Genomic DNA, 19,722 nt, shown 5'->3' with positions numbered 1-19,722 from the left:
ACATTGACTGGAGGCTTTAGGAGGCAGGAGAAATATAGATCAACTTGTTTTTGAAGCAGGGAACGCACGTGGATGTGACAGGGTCACACAGCACAGGAGAACAAGCTGCAGTAAATAGACTACACCTCAAAAGCTTAGGGGGAAAGGGTCTCCTCACACATGACACAAGATAACTAATGAATTAAGACCCATAGCCCACAGAAGTCATGTCAAAAAATACACATAGCACATCTTAACCATGGAAGTCAGGTCTGACTGAACATGTAGCATCTAGCATCTGTGGAACAACACTGCATCCTAGACAGTCTCCTGACCCCCATCAAGCCAGTAATGAGCACTTAGAAACGTGTATAGTTAGAGAAGAATTAGACTAAAGTTCACTCTTCTGCTCACCAATACATACATGCTGGCTGCTTTTCTAAAATTATGTTTTATATCAAACTTTAAAACAAATCTTTTATGTTCTTAAATACCTTCTTCCACCCAGCTAGAAAGATTGTCTTCATAATCAAATACAGTAGAATATTGTGCTGAAATTTCAAAATATGCTTCATTAAGTATGTGCTTTTTCAAATTATAAAGATGACGTGTTTCATGCACTAGAAGAACTTAGAAATGACGAATATAAACTCTGGCCTTGGGTGGACCTAGTTTCAAATTCCAGCTCAATCATTTACTACCCACGGGACCCTGAGCTAAGGACTTGTTCTGTATTTAGGACTTCCTGTTTGAAAAGATAGATGAGATCAGCAAGAATGTCTTATAGAACTTCCATAGGTATATAACAGGATTGCACAGAAGAACCTGGGTAGCTCACATTCTAGTAGAGGGTAAGTGCTCAGGAGAAGTGTGTGTGCATGTGTGTGTGTGTGTGTGTGTGTGTGTGTGTTCATGCCTTAATGTGTATTCCCAAACCTCAAAGAAGTATAAATAATAATGTCACAACAGTGCTGGCTTATTTTAATATAAGCACTTTAAGAAAATTAGGATTTAACAAATTTATTTTGAAACCAATTACTTTTTAATAAAGGACTTTTTTACATCACAGTTTATATTCATTTATATTTCACTCCTTGTGTTAGCACCATTCTTTTCATAAATGTACCCTCTTGTTTCTATTTGCTTTCACTAATAGTGTACAATAGAAGTGATATTAAATTACATCACATAGGAGTTTTTTGAGACACAGAATATTGGCTTACCATCATAAATCACCTAGCATGGCCATATTTATAGCACAAGACAAATATTCACTTGATCGTTAAATAAATACATCTACAAAAATTGAACTAGACCCTAGCTTTATTTTAAAATTTTTATTCTTATAACAAATTTTTTATTTTTATATGGGTGATTTTAGAGAGACAGGAACATATCACAACGGCAGTTCGAAGTTTTATATCAAATGGAATAGTATGGAGGAATGTGCTGCCTTGATCACTTATGCATGTTTCTAGGTACCAAGCATTAATACATCAATGAGTGAGGACAAAATTACCTTGGCAGCCATCACCACACTAAAACGTATGGATGACTCAATGTAAAGTGGTTTTTAGCAATCTCCCCACTTAATGTCTTCCAGCAATCTCTATTAGTCACTCTAAATTCATTAACAAACCTGGCACTATCAGTCTATATTCTAGAATGTCAACATACTTTATGCTGACATAAGTGCTTGCAAATGTTATACATGGATTCCAATTTTTGTTTGCAATGTGTGTGATGTTATAATAAATGTTTTCAGCTCGTATTAAACACTGTTATGTACATGAAGGACACCCTCTTTTTACCTACTCTTTCTTATCAATTGTCCCCTCCCAAATACTACCATCACAGACTATTTATTTCAGAAAGGCTCATACATTCCCCCAATGTATTGAAGCTCTATAAAAACAAATAAATAAATCCAATCAGTGTGCACAGGACTGTTCAAATATTGGGTGTTCCATATCCTTGCTACACATACAATAACAGTTACTACCATCTCATTAGCGGCTGTTGGAGCTACCACCGGGGCATTAGCCATGAGTCATACTGGGCAGACTGCTCAGACCCTGAACAATCATTTAGCCAATGTAGCTCATGCCTTAGTTGTACATAAAGGAATTAATGCTCAACTAAAAGGAAGCTTGATGGTGTTCAATCAGAGGATTGACCTCGTGCAGGAGCAAATTGATACCCTATGGCAAATCGCTCAACTTGGCTGTCAATGAAAATATGCTGGACTTTGAGTCACTAGCATATAACATGAGAATTTTTCCTGTGCTGCAAATCTGTCTAAACAATTGTCGAGCTATATTTTAGATAATTGGACTGGAGAATTCGATACTACGATGGAGCAGCTGAGAGTGGCCATTGTCACAGTAAATTCTACCAGAGTGGACGCAGGACTAGCCACAGGATTATCATCATGGATTGCTGCAGCCATGAATCATCTGAAGGAATGGGCGGGCATGGGAGCGTTAGCAGGTCTTCTGGTGTTGGTCTCCTTGGTTTGCCTGTGGTATATAAGCAAGATTAGAGTCTCACAACAGTGTGATGCAGCCATGATCATTCAGGCCTTTACAGCCATTGAAGCAGGACATTCTCCCCAAGCATGGTTGGATACCATAAAAAGCTAAAATGTTATGCTCAGGATGCGAGGCTAAGCACTGCACTCAGGGTCAGCCGCTTTGGACCAGAGAAGAGCATGTCTGGTTGCATGCAGGTTGATGCCCCAGGTCCTGCCTCTGAGAAAAAGGTATCGGAAGGGTCTGATGCTCTTTGGGTGGATGACACCTAAATGAACATCAGTACAAAGTCCCAATTTATTTCTAATATCAGAGATCAGACCTCTACTCTTGCCTGATGCGTCTAAAACAAAAAGGGGGAACTGTAGAGAGCTGCGGAATGCTATGCTTTAAGCTGGTTTTCGCCTTCCACCTTCCCGATGGTGAGTGCTCTCTGTCATGAACAATTCCACATTTGGCTAAGTCTGAGGATCTGGCTTGCTTCCATGTATGTGGACCTATCTGCATTGCCCACGTGGCACGCCTGGGTTGGCTACCCAGAGGCTATTTAAGCTGTGGGCTGGCTTTCCCCAGGGTCCGAGGATTGTTCAAGGTTCCTGAATAAACTGCATTGAAAAAAAAAAAGTTTGAAAAGATTAGGTTCTAACTCATAAGTACATGAAAAATAGATTCTCTTTTGAAGACCTATGGCACTTCAAATGTCATTCAGTAACCCACATGGAACATTCAGGTCATTATGTTTCCATGAAATGTAACAGCAATATAATGGTTAATCCAGAGAAAGCTTCCAGTTTGTCAGATGAAAAAACAATTATAAACAACAGATTTTATTCTTCTTATAAGCATGATAATATGCTATTCTTAATTAAAATTTTGTTACAGGATGTTTGATCCCATGTGAACCCTGAGATGGTGAACTGTAAAAGCATGTTTCTAGTTCTGGACTGGATCAGCCCTAGTACACACCTTTAATCCAGGAGCTTTCTCTACACAGGACTGAATAAATTAATCCAAGGTCAACAGGCAGAGCAAGTGAGCAGCTGACAGGGATTAAACAGAGTGGAGGGACAATTAACACAGAGTGGAGAAGAAAAAAAAAAATACAAAAACTTTTGGCTTTTTTCTTCTAGTACACTGGCTGAATACAAATATCAGTTGGGTGCTCTCTCTGCCTCTCTGAGTCTGCCCAATATCTGGCTCCTGAGTCTTCACTGATAAAAATCAAATGGTTGCGATTTTACTGTTTTAATAACGACAAAATTCACTGATCATTTTAAACATATGGGACATATTCTTTAAAGAATGTAGAAAGAAAAGGTAACAAAAAATACCACCTTAAGTTACAAGAGTCTAAGAATAACTGAAAAAAATCATTAACTTGTTCAGAATACAATAATATTAACAATTAGAAAAACAACAGCTAATTATAGATCATTCTTTCTCTAAATAACTGTGAAAATGATAATAATGATAATCTTAGCAGAGTAGCTCACTGTGATATTTAGGTTGAACAGAAAAATAAGTCTGTATAGTAGTATGTTCTAATAGAACCCTAAGTTCCTAAAATTAAGAAAAATCATAAATATTTTTTATTTCCTCAGATGATAGAATGAGATGAAAGCCATACCCAAGTATTATGAATACATGGCTTGGGTTGAACCCAGAGCATTTGTATGTATATATTGTATGTATATATCCCTAAGCCTAGGCTTGGAAGCTTTTTACCTACATAAAATCCAATCTTCTGCAAGCCTAGATCTTGAAGGTTTCAGCTACTATAGTAGCTAACCTAGGGATGGAATGTTCTCAGCCTCTGAGACTTACTGCTGAATAAACTCATCCTTTATTTCTGAACTCTTGCTGGCTGGCTCAACTCAGCTCAACTAAACTCCTCTCCAAGATAATTGATTCAAACTGGCTTCACTCACTCCTCACTGAATTTTTCTGCTTAGAAAAACTGCCTCTGAACTCCACAAACGGAACTGCACACAACTGAACTCTACTGAAGTGCCTGCAACAAACTCAAATGTTCTTCATGGAATGTACTGCACTCCTCCTTACCTTCTCTTACCTGCTCTTAAGTAGCTTCTCTTTCCTGTCTGTTCTTGTGAGAGTTAGGCATATCCTATCTCCAACACATTCTGTTAAATCTTTCACTGGTTCATCCCTTTATCAGTCCCTCAATTAGATATAGATGTTTGGGATGGGTGTGTACTAAAGGTGTGTCTGTATTTCAGCCAGAGAGATTAAAGGTACTTCAGCTAGGTTACATAGACCTAGATCTTTGGATGTGAGCTCTGGATGGAGTAGCCATGTTGCTAGCTTAAAAATCCTTTACAAAAACCACGCTTAAAACACTTAAAAAAATAAGTTGTTAGATTTTGTTAAATTGAATTTATTGAGTGTCAGCTGTGAGAGCTAAGAGGAACTTTGTGCATGCACTGTAATTCCCTCAAGTGGTATTGGAGAGTGAGAGTACACACGCATCCCAAATGCAATCAGAGACCTGGATATGAAAACAGAGAGAAGAATCCAGAGAGTCAGCTTTAGCAAGATTCAGCTCCTCCCTAGCCAAGACACCATTTCAAAATAAAAATGATGTGTGCTTACTCAGTAAGAAGTTTTCATCAAGTAAAACTATCAAGAAAATGAAATGGCAGAAAGCTTTCATGATTTCTATGAAGTCAGGACTCATTTCTCTCAGATAATTCAAATAGTAATTGTGCATTTCAATAAAGTCATAAAGAAACTTTGCTTTGCCATTGACCTAAAACTTTTAACTAATAAAAATGATTTTCTAATAAAAATTCTATATATTTGTTTGAACTGGCTGTCATTAAAATACTATGCCTTTGAAAGAAGTATATGTTCATAAATGTAACATCTATACATTTTACCATTTGATATTTATGAACACATTTCTAATATGCAAGTGTGTTCCTCTGTGATACCTAAAATAATATTTTAAGTTGAAAATAGATCCATGGATTATTTTTAATTATAATCTTGATATGTTTCCAGAAAAGCCACAAACAGCTGCATTGTCTGTGCTATTAGCCATGGATATCTCTAAAGTCTCAACAAGATCATTAAGTCTGAGTTAACCAGACCTCACCAGACCAATTATATGATTTAGAAAATTAAAAAAGAAGAAGACACATATTCTATAAAGCCACGGCTACTATCAATAACTCATGTAAGTTGTATTAATTTGTATAGTTTTCTTGTTTTAACCTTCATTAGAAGGGAATTAAATAATTAAATAAATGGAACTGTATGTTTTCTGATTCTAAACAGTGCCTTGAAAAACAGATGCTGGTCAAGCCTCAGTTAAGAGCTTCCTTAAAATTGAAACACAAACAATAAACATCAATGATATGCCTGTATATGCATTGCTATATATGTACATATACATATATATTCTTAAATTAAAGTTGGTCACATTGATAAACATTCAAGACAGTAAGTACTCTTTTAAAGTCTTTACAGCACGTAACAAATCATGAGCACTGCTCTGCCATATTTTTCTATGCTTCAAACATACTGAAGATTGAGCCTAAGGCCTTGAATATGATTGACAATGGCTTTCACACTGTGTTACATTCCCAGTTTTACTTTCATGTTATATTTTGAGACTGAGTTTTATAAAGTTGCATAGGCTGCCTTGAACTCACTCTGTATATGATTCTGGCCTTGAACCTGTGATCTTGATATCTTGGCCTCCTGAGTAGCTAGTATTGCTACCAAGCCTAGAACAACCATATTCTTTTTAAAGCATTTGCTTTTTTTTTTTTTTTTTTTTTTTCTTGAACATGTTATTGAGACATTATCCCCTCTAGGAGTAATTGTGTTCTACAGTTTGACCTTCCAAGTGAGAGAAACTTTTTCCAAAATCAAATTCAAAAGCTAGGAATCTTTTTAAGTGTATTGGTCATTACTATGTGACTTTTTACCAGTCATATCAGAGAAGCCCATAAAGTGATCTAGAACTAAATATAAAATCAAGAAAAGTAACTGTAAAACCAGTATCCCTGGGAACATCAATTGTTTATGCCTTTCTTTCTGAAACTAGGCTCCTTCAAGTACTTGATGAACTTTATTAAAATATCTCTGGCAGGTATTTCAGTAATCAATTTGCTTTAGAGCTATAAGCCCCATGAATAAAGTGAAGGAATAACACCGCTAAATTATTTAAGAAAAATCTTATTTTTAAGAACATTTACTAAACTATGCAAGCTTCTAGCATATTCTCTGAAATGAAGTCACCAGAAGTTATCTTTTGTACAAAGTGATACCCTTCAATTTACTTATTTCAAATATTAATTGTGAGTGTTCTGAAAATTAAGGTAAAAGAGAAATTGCCTAAAAAATGGCCAAATCTGAGACCATTTCAACCAATAAACCAGATATTCACTCATCCGTTTTCTCATTCTCTTCACAATGTCAGTCATTGGCAGAAACAAAGGTTCATAGTTTTAGAATCATGTAACTGTATAGCCTCAAGTTGGAATATATTGTCCCACCATCATTAGAGCTGGTTCATATCAATATGAGTCAGAAAATACAATCTAGCCTCATGATTAGGGACTGTACATATCAATACATACAGAGTAGGAATATATCATGCAGCCTCATGATTGGAGCTTGATCACCTCACTATGAACAAATTCCATCCATAGGTTCAAAATTAAGAAACAGCTTAATGCCAAAATAAAGCCTTCAGAAAATACTAAAACTATAATAAAGTCTTTCTAATAACTGATATTTGCATGTTTGGAAAGTATCACTTCTGTTCTTGAAAGGATAGATGGAAAAAGTCAAAGGAAAGAAAATGGTTCTAGTTAGAGAGGAAGGATTCACAACTTTTCTAAAGGGATAAGAAAACAATCACTTTTAGTTTTTTTCTTTATTATTATTATTATTATTATTATTACAATTTATTCACTTTGTAACTCTGCTGTAGCCCTCTCCCACATCTCCTCCTGGTCCTACCCTCTCTCCTTCTCCCCCACCACCCATGTCCCTTCCCTAGTCCACTGATAGGGGTGGTCCTCCTCCCCTACTATCTGACCCTCACCTATCTGGTCTCATCAGGACTGTCTGGGTCTTCTTTCTTTGTGGCCTAGTTAAGTTACTTCACCAGGGGTAGGTGATCAAAGAGACAGGCACTTAATCCATTTCAGAGACTGCCCCTGCTTTCCTTACTAGGGAACCTACATGGAGACTAAGCTGCCCTGGGGCTATGTTTACATACTAAAATGTATAGTCCTAAAGAAGCTAAACAACAAGTAGGACCCTAGGGAAGGGGCTCAATCCTCATTCCGAAGGGCAAATAGCATAGACACCTGAAACAGAAGACAAGGAACAGAACAGGAACCTTCCACAGGGGGCCTCTTAAAGACTCTACCCATTAGAGTATGGAAGCAGATGCTGAGACTCATAGCCAAACTTTGGGCACAATGCAGGGAATCTTGTGGAAGAAAGAGAAGACAGAAAGAGCTGAAGGAAACAGGAGCTCTACAAGTAGACCAACAGAGCCAAAAATCTGGGCTCAGGATGTCCTGCAGAGACTGATAAATCAACTAAGGACCATGCATGCAGAGAACCTAGAAGCCCTGCTCAGAAGAAAACCATCTTATGTGAAGCTATTTTCAGAAGTTTCTGAGAACACTGAAAGCCATGATCCTTGGTTAAACTGCAAAAAATAAATAAATAAAAAGAAAGAAAGAAAGTGAGAAATAAAGATGCAGAAAATGAATGATTTTTTAAAAAATAACTTTCCTGATTTTTATTTTATGTGCATGAATGTTTGCTTACATGCACATATGAGCAGCATGTGCATGCAATTTCCACAGAGACAAGGAGAGGAATTCAGGCACATGGTGGTGAGCTTCCAAGTATGTGCTGGGAATTGTGACCAAGTTCTCTGCATGGGCAGTGCTCTTAAACATCAAGTCATCTCTCCAGCCCTGAAAGAGGCATCTTGACATTATGCAGAGATAGGAGCCCAAAGATGATTACGGAGATAGAGAATACAAAGGCAACATGACAGAAAAGTTCAAAAGTAAATATGTCTGCATGCTCACTAAAGAGTACGTAAGCATGTGCTGTGTACAAAGCACCATGCTGCTCTCTAATGATGATAAGAAAGTATGTCCTGTCATTATAGAATCTCTATCAACAGCCAGTCAGAGGGTGACACTGAATTTCTTTTCTGTTTCCATTCTTGAAGACATAGCTTACAATATATCACTTTCGATTTTAAATTTGGTAATTAATACACATCTTTATTGATTTGTTCCAGTCCATGCACATCTTAATATAAATTTAACATAGACTAATATCATAATAATGATTCAAATAATAAATAATTTTCTATTAATCCTTTCAACGATCTTCAATGAATGATTAAGCCATGGCAAACCATAGTAAGTAAAGATTCTTTCTAGGACAACTTTAAATATTACACATATAAACCACCTTGACGAATTTATTTGTCTCTCAAAATAACCTGAAAGTCTTTGGGAGAAGGCATTATTTAACAAGGTTCTGGAAAGAGAAGAGCTAATTTTGAAGTCAGATTTTCACAAAGAACTGGAAAGAAGCACCAAACATTCTCAGATATAGGGTGCAGATTCACTTTAATAAATGGGAAACCACATTTTAAAAAGGGAGAAATCCTGGCTTTCTCAGCACACTGTCTTATCTCTGTCTCCTGTAGTAAATCCCTAGATAAACACAGAATAAAACCGAATAGTTGGAGTCAGGACTATTCAAGGACAGTACTAAAAATGCTAGCATGCCATCACATTAAAAATTCTACGAAATGCAAATATCTGTTAACTGAAAGTCAGATAACTTCAAAAACAGAAAAATGTGATATTAATGTCCCTAGGAAGAGATTGCTTAGTCATATTTTCCTATTCATCACAGAAGCTTTCCTTCCAGCTTTACAAGAAAGTAAACCAGTTCTTACTTCTTAAGCAATTAATTTATGCTTAGTAGAAAAAAATAACAAAGTGGGTATATTAATAAAAATAAAATAAAATGTCTGTAACTTGATTGTTTTATTTTCAGCTCATGCTCTGAAACAGAGTATGAAGATTACAAGATTACAAAACTCAGCTCTGTGTGTAAAGGACCCATCTACTATCATATGAAACTTCAATAAACAATGAGCCTGGGACATTGGGCCACTTACTGTGACAAGCAATTGTGACTATTTATAAAATCTATAATTTAAATATTTAAGTGTTTGAAACTGAAAAAACAAATTAACCAGTGAAATTCAACAGAGGAAATAAAGTTTGAAAGTGACAGTGCTGTTGGCTTTTACGGTTCTCTATGGAGATCTTTGTATTTTACCAAATATGTGAAAACACAGGCATGTGTGTGACAGGACTTTTGAAGTTGGAAGGACTGAAACATTTTAGTACCAAATCAGACCTGAAGCAAGTCAGGATCAAGCATGTCTTCTTTTAGAGTAGGACCTCAATGTTCTGTTTTTTTTCTAGACTAAACTACAAGCTGGTTTTACTTGCACCTCAAATGGTAGACGCTTCCTGGACTCTGATCTCAGAAAACCCTCAATTTGAAATGTGAGATTTTAATCTAGAGTCATTAAGAACCATCTATGGACACAATTGAGAAAGTCATGCAGCGCAGGAGCAGAGGACACTCAGGGGTGAAGCAGCCTTCCATACTTAAGCACTTGGATTTAGGAGCATTTGAAAATGTTGAATTCATTTAAAATTGCTTATTGTATTTAAATGAAGTTTGAGTGCCATCTGTCTGAGAAGTGATTTAAATTAAGTTTTATAGCTCTTATGGGAAAGAGGGACCATTTCTAACCCAGTGTCATAAGCTTACTGCAATCAATCACTAATTAAAATTAATTATTAAGGCTTCAGCTCTCTCACTCAAATATTCTAAATCATTCATCAAAGGGATGGTATGACTTTCTGTTTCTTCTTTAGAATACAGAGACCATCACCATATATGGCTTTTGCATAAATGTTAGTGAAGTGATGATTTCAGTCAGATGTGTGACAATAATACTACCTAAAAGCAACACTTAAACAAGAGAGAAGTATTTTTGGAACAGCAGGCAGTATAAAAGTGTTTGGTGAATATTAACATATTCTAGCAAATTAGTTTGCACTCATTACCATATGCAATTACTTACTGTTTAGATGCAGCTCACTTTAAACTGGCAATTTTCAAGAATCACAGCACAACATAGAAAGCTTTCTGAAAACCCAACAATATCTAAGCATCTTGTACCCAGCACAGTTACTCATCAAACCATCAAACGTACCTGCATTAAGATATAAGTGGGTAGTTCCATAGACATTCAATGAAAGTTAGTTTGTATGTTATCAAAAAAAAAAATGTGCTATAGGAAGTAGTAACAAAGAGAGAGGGAGCCTACGAAAATGGGAGTGCTTCTCTCCCTAATGAGTGAATGAATTATCCATTTTAATAATTTCTGGTCTTTTTTTTGATCCATAGCATGCTTTGAGTTATTTGAGTTATTTGGGATTATGCTCTTCTCCCCTCACAGGAAGTTTCTGAAGCCTCCAACATTCTCTTCACTTATGTCTGGGCCAGAGATGGCCAGTGTATGCAGCTGTGCACTTCACCTGCCTTAGTAAAAGAACACACCAGAGTTAGCAAGACAAGTGTTCTTGTGGGGCCTCCATGGTGGGCTGAAGGAGTTTCCTGTGACATGGTGGTGACCAATGATACATGGGCAGAAATGATGGGTAATTCTCCAAGTTCATACCTTGAAGGGGTGTGTTTTTACTCTTTTCTTCTCACTGAAACTGAGCTAACTGCTTGAGGCTCAGAGGAGGAGGCAACATTTTGGGTATTGCACCTTCTAAAGCCATGACCATCAAAAAGGACCCACTACTGTTAGAAAAAAACATCTTATATTCTGGACAGACCTGTGTATCTCTGGGTCCCTTTTTTACAGTATAGGTGCTTATATGGCTTTTAAAACAAAATGACAAAACATCCCTCGGTGTTTTTCTTTATCCTAAATACAGGCAAGAAAATTTGATGGAAATGCTCTAATTATCTCTTAGAATCAAAAGGATATAGTATACTCAGTAATTACTCATGATCACAAAGTAATTTCAAATTTCCTATCAAAACCTTTTCCTGGGAGATTAGTAAGAATTTATTACCCTTTTCAGAGTAAAGGTTCTTTACCCACCTGGAGGGCTGTCAAGCACTTCCTCATTCTTGAATCTCCCATTCAAACACAAATCATGTGCATTTGAAGAACAAAGTACAATGTGGGCTCAGGAACCGGAAGCCTAATAAAATGAACTCCACAATTGACCAGAGCACCTATTTAGAAACCTTCTACTTGTAAAAACATTGCTACACAGATTGTCCAGCATCTTTTCAGTTTCAAAACTGAATCATGGAGAAAGCTCTCCTATTGTTCTTGCAAGACTATACAACATTACTCTTGAGCCATTTAGCAAACAGGTGGCCATGTAACATGGACTGCTCTATCCATCGTGCTCTATATTTTCCCACTAGCTGATCCTGGCGCTTCTTAGAAAGTCTCCAGCCTTCTGTTTCAGAGAAGTTGAATTCAGTCTTTCTCTCTACTTTCCTGTTTATTTTGGTGAGTAGAAGTTTCCTTTGATATTGATGAACCATTGATCTTATTCTTGCGTCAAAACAAGCACTTGTAAGAAAGCTAAATTAGGTATAGGAAGGTATTTCCTAATCTGAATATCAATGCACACATGCGCATGCTTGCACACACACACACACACACACACGCACAAAAAAAAAAAAAAAAAAAAAAAAAAAAACGTATCTTCCCTTGTCCAAAGGATGTAAAGTATCAGCAGGGAAGCTTGGTGGACTTTTGTTCACTGGCATCTTATGCAATAATCAAATGTTAAGTAAAACTGTATAAAAGTACTCTGGAACATGCAACAAGAAACAAGGACACGCTCTTGGTGGGTCAGAACTGTATCATATGGGCTGGCTACAACCGGTGGAGTCTAAAAAGGCTGCTTAATCTCTAAGTTCATTACATTCCTATTCACATCCTAAATTACATATCCACCCATGTATTTTTTTAATTTATTTTTTTATGTATTTTATGCATTTAAGTGCTCTATCTGCATGTATGCCTGCATGACAGAAGAGGATCTCAGATTATAGATGATTGTGAGCTACCATGTGGTTGCTGGGAATGGAACTCAGGTCCTCTTGAAGAGCAGCCAGTGCTCTGAACCAGTGAGCCATCTCTCTAGCCTTCCTCCCATGTCTTAAAAGTTGACTTTCCTGTGGCCATGACTGAAAGGAAACACAAAATGGAGCAGAAGAAGATAAAATTACCCTAACTCTCCCTTCTCATATAAAACATAAATTGCTTTTCTATACATGCTGGTCACTCAGCATCTGTTTTCAAGCCAGTAGGACAGTTATTCTTATGCAAATAAGTATTTTAAAACTATCAATCAACAATAAAGGGATATTTATATATTTATGGGTTTTGAGACAGAGTTTTTCTGTGTAACAGTCCTGGCTATCCTGGATCTCTCTTTGTAGAGCAGGCTGACCTCAAACCTCATATTCACCTTCCTCTGCCTCGTGAGTGCTGAGACTAAAAGCATGCACCACCATGCCCACCTATAATAAAGGGATAGAATAAAAGGATAGAAATGTTCACTCCTTCTTCAGCCAAGATGCTGTTGCTTTTCCAACTAACATAAAAATTGCAAAGATATTTTCAAGTATTTTTATTTTTCTACCATTTATTTTTTGTAAACAGTACTTGTGTTCATAATGCAGTTGTCTTGTCTTTATGTACTCGAGCACCATTTTTCTCCTTGTACTGTATTACAGGTTTGAAAGTATGAATTCCCAAGAGAGCAGTTTCTCTCCTACTCCGGTGAGTGATACCATATTCCTGGATAGCATATGTGGAATACATTCAGCTGGAGATTCCAGTTTCTGCTATAGCATGATAGGGTGCACGCATGCACACACACACACACACACACACACACACACACACACACTATTTGGAAATTTGGTGCCCATAGGAGCAGATAACATGTCAGAATAAGTGGGTAAGAAACTAAACACACCAGCAATATTTCTGCCACATCTGGTACCAAGAAGTTATAAAGCCCTTTGCTAACTTCTGTTACTACTCATCCCAAATAACACTCAGCATAGCAAAAGTGACTCACATTATAGTATATTAAAGCCCAAAAATTCTGAGGAGATTGATATAATAAAAAAATGGTATAATTTTGTCTAGATTATCTTGAATTCCATAAAGAAATAGGATGAATTGGAGAGCCCCGAAGTAAGAAGACACTTCAGAAGGTTAGATTCAGCAAAAGAATAAAGTATAATGACATAAACTAAGATACCTTAACAGTGGGAATGGAAATACATTGGCAGATATAGAATCGTAAAGGAATGATAATGGGGGAAAAGAGAGATTAAAAGTTCCACCTAGGTTTTGAACCTAAAAAGGGAGTGGGCACTGTGCCAGTCATATAGAAAACATCAGAAAAGGAAACAGTTATAGAATATGATGAATTTATGTTTAAATTTAGCCACTTGCATCCTTGAAGGTCTATAATACTTCATACATTGAAGGGATCTGGAAGATGCTGCTTCTGTATTCTGCTGAGTAAACAAGAATGCAAGTTAAATGTTATGTTCAGATAAAAATGTTGTCAAGGGTTTTTCCTAAAATAGTTTTGGCAAGATTGTAAGTTGGAATCACATCTAACTTCTATCACATCCCATCTGTAATGGTCCCCAAATGTAATGTTGGTCATTTAATATGTCATTTCTATGAAGTTGCTGTGAACTGGCCATATCTGAGGTTTTGATTTGCTTTGTTCTTTTTCCTCCAATAACTGAAGAGACTGTTTGATGGAAAAGGACTTACCATTGTATATCCTTTGCATGCCTTTTGCTCTTGTGCTGTCTAGATGTCAGCCCGATAAATGGAGGCTTGGTTGATTTCTGTTTTCTAGCTATCAAGACTTCTTGCTGCATGTAGAATACTTCAGAGTGAGGATTTGGTCATTATGCTCCATGAGTAAGACTAAGGGAAAATGCAATGAAACCAGGTGAGCTTCAGCTCAGATTCCCTCATCCTTGGACAGGATTGTACACACTTCCACATTCAATAGTGGGGAAGAATGAGGACGGAATCATTACTGTTGGAAAATATGCTCTGTATCACTTCAGTTCTGCACAGCACAAAGAGCTCTAATTTAAAAACCTTCCCTGAAAGAGCAAGTCTGTCATATAGCAGTGAGGTAGGGAGAAGCTCACGGGAGGCTCCAGAGGAAAAGCACAGGTCTCCTGTCTCCAAAGCACAGCTCTGGAAAACCAGGAGTGCTCTGTTTCAGCTGCACTGGAGTAAACAACCGCTGGGGGAATCCTGGGGAACCTGTTGATCTGTCTGCAGTTTGCGCAGAGAGCTCAGGGTCAGCATGTTGGGGTGGGATTTTGGATGAGACAGCTTCTTTTCTGTCATCCCTGCTCTTATTAAAACTAAACAAAGCAAAACAAAACTCCCTACCCATACAGCTCTTAGTAAACCCAACAGAAATCCATTGGTTCACCAGGTGAACCCTGGTGCAGTTGTTACTTGGGTGTGCCTTGGGTCCCACCCACTGTCTGTGGGGGGGGGTTGTGTATGAAGAAGATGAGTGGAGGGGGATATGGGTGGATGTGGGTGTGACATATATCTTTTCAGAAAAAGTCTCAGACAACAAAGAGCCTATATAATAACCATGTTCTGATCGAGTAGAACTCTCAGTTCAGAACAGTAATATGGTTTCTAGTGGTATGTATGGTGCCATTTTCCTTCTATTAAGAGACAATTTTCTCCATTAGCTGTGCCTGCTACTTTAACATTGAAATGTAATGTTGTCTACAAATGTTTTGGGCATTAGCAAATGTCCTAGGACATATGAAGCCCATGAGCCTTTGGATGTGAGGGGGCATCCAAACCCTTTAAATTTATGTGTTGGAAAATTATCTCAGCAACTTGAATTTTGTAATTATAAGTTATTTGCTAGTTTTTCACTTATTGGAATATAAAATCTGGAACTCCATGGTAGTGACAATGTGAATGGAACCCTTACATAGCTAGACAAGTATTAGCTGGTTTGGAGGGACTTTCATGAAGGAACACCCCCCAAAAAAACTTTGAGTCTTTGCAGCACTGCCTCCAACCCTAAAACCCAGCCAGTTTCAGACCAAGATCTAGATAACCAACCTGTCTTATTAAACTATTAACTCCTTATTCTAATTTTTCAAGCTTCAATTATTGAAATCCTAGACGATGTATATGTTGCCCGGATATTAAGAGCTGTTACATACACATAGCCTTCAGCCGGTGCAGCCCAGGAAATAAAATCACATTTACCACCTCTCAAAATGTTGAATGATTTTTCTCAGACATCGCTTACCAAATTTATGCAATGAGATAAACCTCCAAGGTAAGCCCAGAGTAGTCCATTTTTTTCCAGCAGTTAAATTGAAAGGTTACAAAATGAAAGCTCCCCTCTGACTCCTTTGAAAGCAGCAGGATTACTTTCAGGCCAAAGGAACAAGAAGCCAGCACAGAATAAAGTACCAGCCAAAAAACATGAGAACGTTGCTGAAGTCCAAAAGCCTCTCCAGACATAAGTCTCATCACATGCTCAGGGAATAGTAAACCCCAGGTTATTTACTAAACCAATTTACGTGTAAAATATTAAGGCAAATAAAAATCACAGTAAATTGTCCCAATACAAGTTTCTTTAATTTGAAAAGATGTTTGACTTATAAATTATATAAAATTACAAGAGTCTGTTTTTTTCTTTAATTAAACCCTCCAACCCTCTCAGTAGAGCCCTGTCTGCAATCTGAATTCATGAAAACATTGTACTCATTTTTGTTGGGAGCAGAAACATAATTGCAACTTAACACAATTGCAAAGCCACAAACCTACATGGAGGCACTAAGCCTTGATCAGGGAAATGTGGATATTGTCCTCATTCATGTCACTGTGACTTTGCCAAAGTTGTTAAAAACTCTCCAATAATCCTCATTTTCATCTCCTGAAATACGGTTTTCGCCATTGCAGGAAATCTCTCTGCTCATTTGCAACTCTATTCCCTGAGTTAAAATATCACTCCACTAAAATGGGTGCTAAGCTTGAACTTGAGCCCAGAGTTACACTGAGCATGAAGTTATATTTACTGCCGAGGCACTGTAGCTGAAAACATGCTATGACTTCTTTGGCTGGATGTATGTTTATTTCTTTTCACTTCATATAATAATTGTACAAAATATTTTCTATGCTTTATGGTTTTGAAATGATGTGGTAGGAGGTGTTTAATCTAATGCAGTAATTCTTTCTATACTTATAATAAACTAATACATAAACAGAAAAAATATATTGTTTGAATATCAAAGCTATTAATGCTTTTTAATTCCCCAAATCATATACATTACATGAATGCTCTAGCAATAACACCCAAAACCAACACAACAAAAAATGCATAGAAATTATGCCTTAAAATGAGTCATGATTTTATTCAATCTAGTCATGTAATTATAGAGGCCTTCCAAGTCTAAAATTTATAATTACTGTAGTTATAGTAAAACAGGTTGGGTTAAATGTTATTAAGCAAAAACCACCCTGGGTGATTTGTTTTGTGAATACATGTTAAGATAATTCCTACTTAGAAGAACAGACTTATTCCAAGCTAGAATTATTTCGAACCTTGGTAGGTTCTATTGTTACAAATATGACTCAGATCCCAAAAAGGAATCATTACCCTATTCTAGCAGTCAAATTAAGTTATGAAAATAAGAGGAAAAGTCAAAGAAATAATATGTTCTGCAGATGTAACTAAAGGTATCATATTCTCTACTTCTCTACAGGTAAAAGACTTGGCAACAACAGAGTGCTCCAAAGCCTATTAAATCTTATTTATAGGTAACCATGCACATCTTTAACAAGGTGACTTAGTTAGGATTCTATTGCTGTGAAGAGATGCCATGACCATGGTAACTCTTATAAAGGAAAACATTTAATTGGGGCTTGCTTAGAGTTTCAGCAGCTTAGTCCATTATCATCATGGTGGGAAGCATGGAAGCCTGCAGTCAGACATGGTTACTGGAGAAGGACCTGAGAGTTTTAACATCTTGATCTGTAGGCAGCAGAAAAGAGACTGCCACACTAACTCTAGCTTGAACATATGAGACCTTTGAAGCCTACCTTCACAGTGCTACACTTCCTCCAGCAAGACCACACCCATTCCAACAAGGCCACACCCACTCCTACAAGGCCGCTCCTCCTAATAGTGTCACTCACTATTGGGCCAAGCATTCAAACACTAGAGTCTATGGGGCCATTCTTATTCAAACCACCACACAGGCCACAGCTATCTCTTCATTAATGTTCCTATGTTAGAGAATGTTGAACAAAACATTTCAAACCTTTCTATAGATGCCCAGTTGGATCATTTACAGTGTTTATTTCTTTACCAGTAGCTACCTTTGAATATCACTGGACCCATCCAATCAAAGTAGGAAACCAGGCTTTGATGATTTACACCATACTTGTTAAGTGAATTTTATCGTTATTATCTTTTCTTTTAAACACTGGTTGGGGTGTCTCACCATCTTGGAAACATTACTTTTATGGAAAAAGCACCCACACAACAGATGAGCTGTCCAATTTTAAGGAAGAGCACGTCTTTAATGATTTCTTTATCAGGTTTGAAGCTTCCCTTCTGTAGTTTTGTACCTGTCCCAAAATTGAGAAATTAAAAGTAATGCACTTACATTCACAAATATGGTGATACAAGCAAATATAGTTTGGGCAGTACAATAAAACTCTTTGAGGAGTCCACATGAAAAATAAGTCATTGTCTACTGATTATTACTAGAGTTTTAAACATACTGACAATGCTTACTAGAAGCATTAATATGTCAAGCATAATAGAGTTAATTATAGTTTGTGACTAAATAATTACTTCAGAAATTGTGAAAAGTATAAAAATATATAAAACAGGGACTTTAGGCCCATAAGGAAGCTTTTAATTAATTTTCCGATTGAGGGTAAAAGCAAAGACATATAATGTGGTGAAGAAAGAGAAGGATGAAAGTAGTAATATTGGACTGAGGAAATGGAACACACTGCCTTCTAGACTCCAAGTTGTCTGAGCTGCCATCCTTACATCCTTTGAACAACAATGCCTGTATCTGTGGGCACTGCTTCATTCACATCAGCACAGGAATTGGTGGTTTAACTTGAGATCCTTCAGATCTGGGCTAGTCTAGAAGTGGCTATTTGACTTGGAGACTGTTCCACAAATGGCATTATATGTAATCAATGCCTTGTGATTGCTTCCACCTTTTGCAAGTTCAAGATGATAAACGTCCTAAAGATTTAACAAACCTGGTCTGTCAAACCTGGTCATTCAACTTGTGCTATTTCTTCTAATGCATCAAAATAGCTTGTGTGGAAAGTGTGCACTGTCTGAAACAGTGGTGAAAAGGTAGCTACTAGTGGAGAAACAAGCTCAGGGCTGGTTAGTTAAGGATGATACAGTAACAAACATGCTTACAAATTAGTTTTTCCATTAGATTTGGATTATATTTTTCTCTGAAAGAGAGAAGGTGAAAACACTCTTAAGTAATTCACAAAGAAGAAACAAAATCAGCCACACTTGAATGCACACACACACACACACACACACAAATAGAATGGATATTGTTGACACCCATTACGTCTCTAGAGATATAGTAACATCTCATTAGCCACTTCATCCTTTGAAAATTAAAAAAAGAAGAAGAATGTTCAAAGCAAGATCTAAAAACAAAGAAATTACCAAGTAATTATTTAAAACAAAGATAAATTATAGTCACATAGGTGAGCACAGAAGGAAAAAATATTAGGTATTACCACCAACAGAAATATGCAGCTAACAACACACCAACACAAGCAATAATACTAATTAATTAATGCAAAATGTTATTGAGAAGGAAATTTGTGTCTGCAAGCATAACAAAATTATAAGCATACAGTCAAGTAGAGAAACTCACAACTTTATAGGTTCATTATAGTTCAAATTTTTAACAGACTTTAAGTATGTTAAACCTAAGGCTGAAAGAACCCTGGATCCATTTTTGTAAACGTTAT

The 19,722-nt window shown here is 36.8% G+C and overlaps 1 protein-coding gene across 46 annotated transcripts in view; it reads right to left on the bottom strand.

Moving 5' to 3' along the window:
* Positions 1-19,722, bottom strand: part of Nrxn1 (neurexin 1) — a 1,167,492-nt gene that overhangs the window by 367,558 nt on the left and 780,212 nt on the right. The window lies entirely within an intron of this gene.

The sequence above is a fragment of the Meriones unguiculatus genome, chromosome 1 (genome assembly GCF_030254825.1).
Source record: "Meriones unguiculatus strain TT.TT164.6M chromosome 1, Bangor_MerUng_6.1, whole genome shotgun sequence".
In the NCBI taxonomy this organism is placed as follows: domain Eukaryota; kingdom Metazoa; phylum Chordata; class Mammalia; order Rodentia; family Muridae; genus Meriones; species Meriones unguiculatus.
Note: the sequence above shows the minus strand (reverse complement) of the source record. Positions and strands in the feature narration are given on the sequence as shown.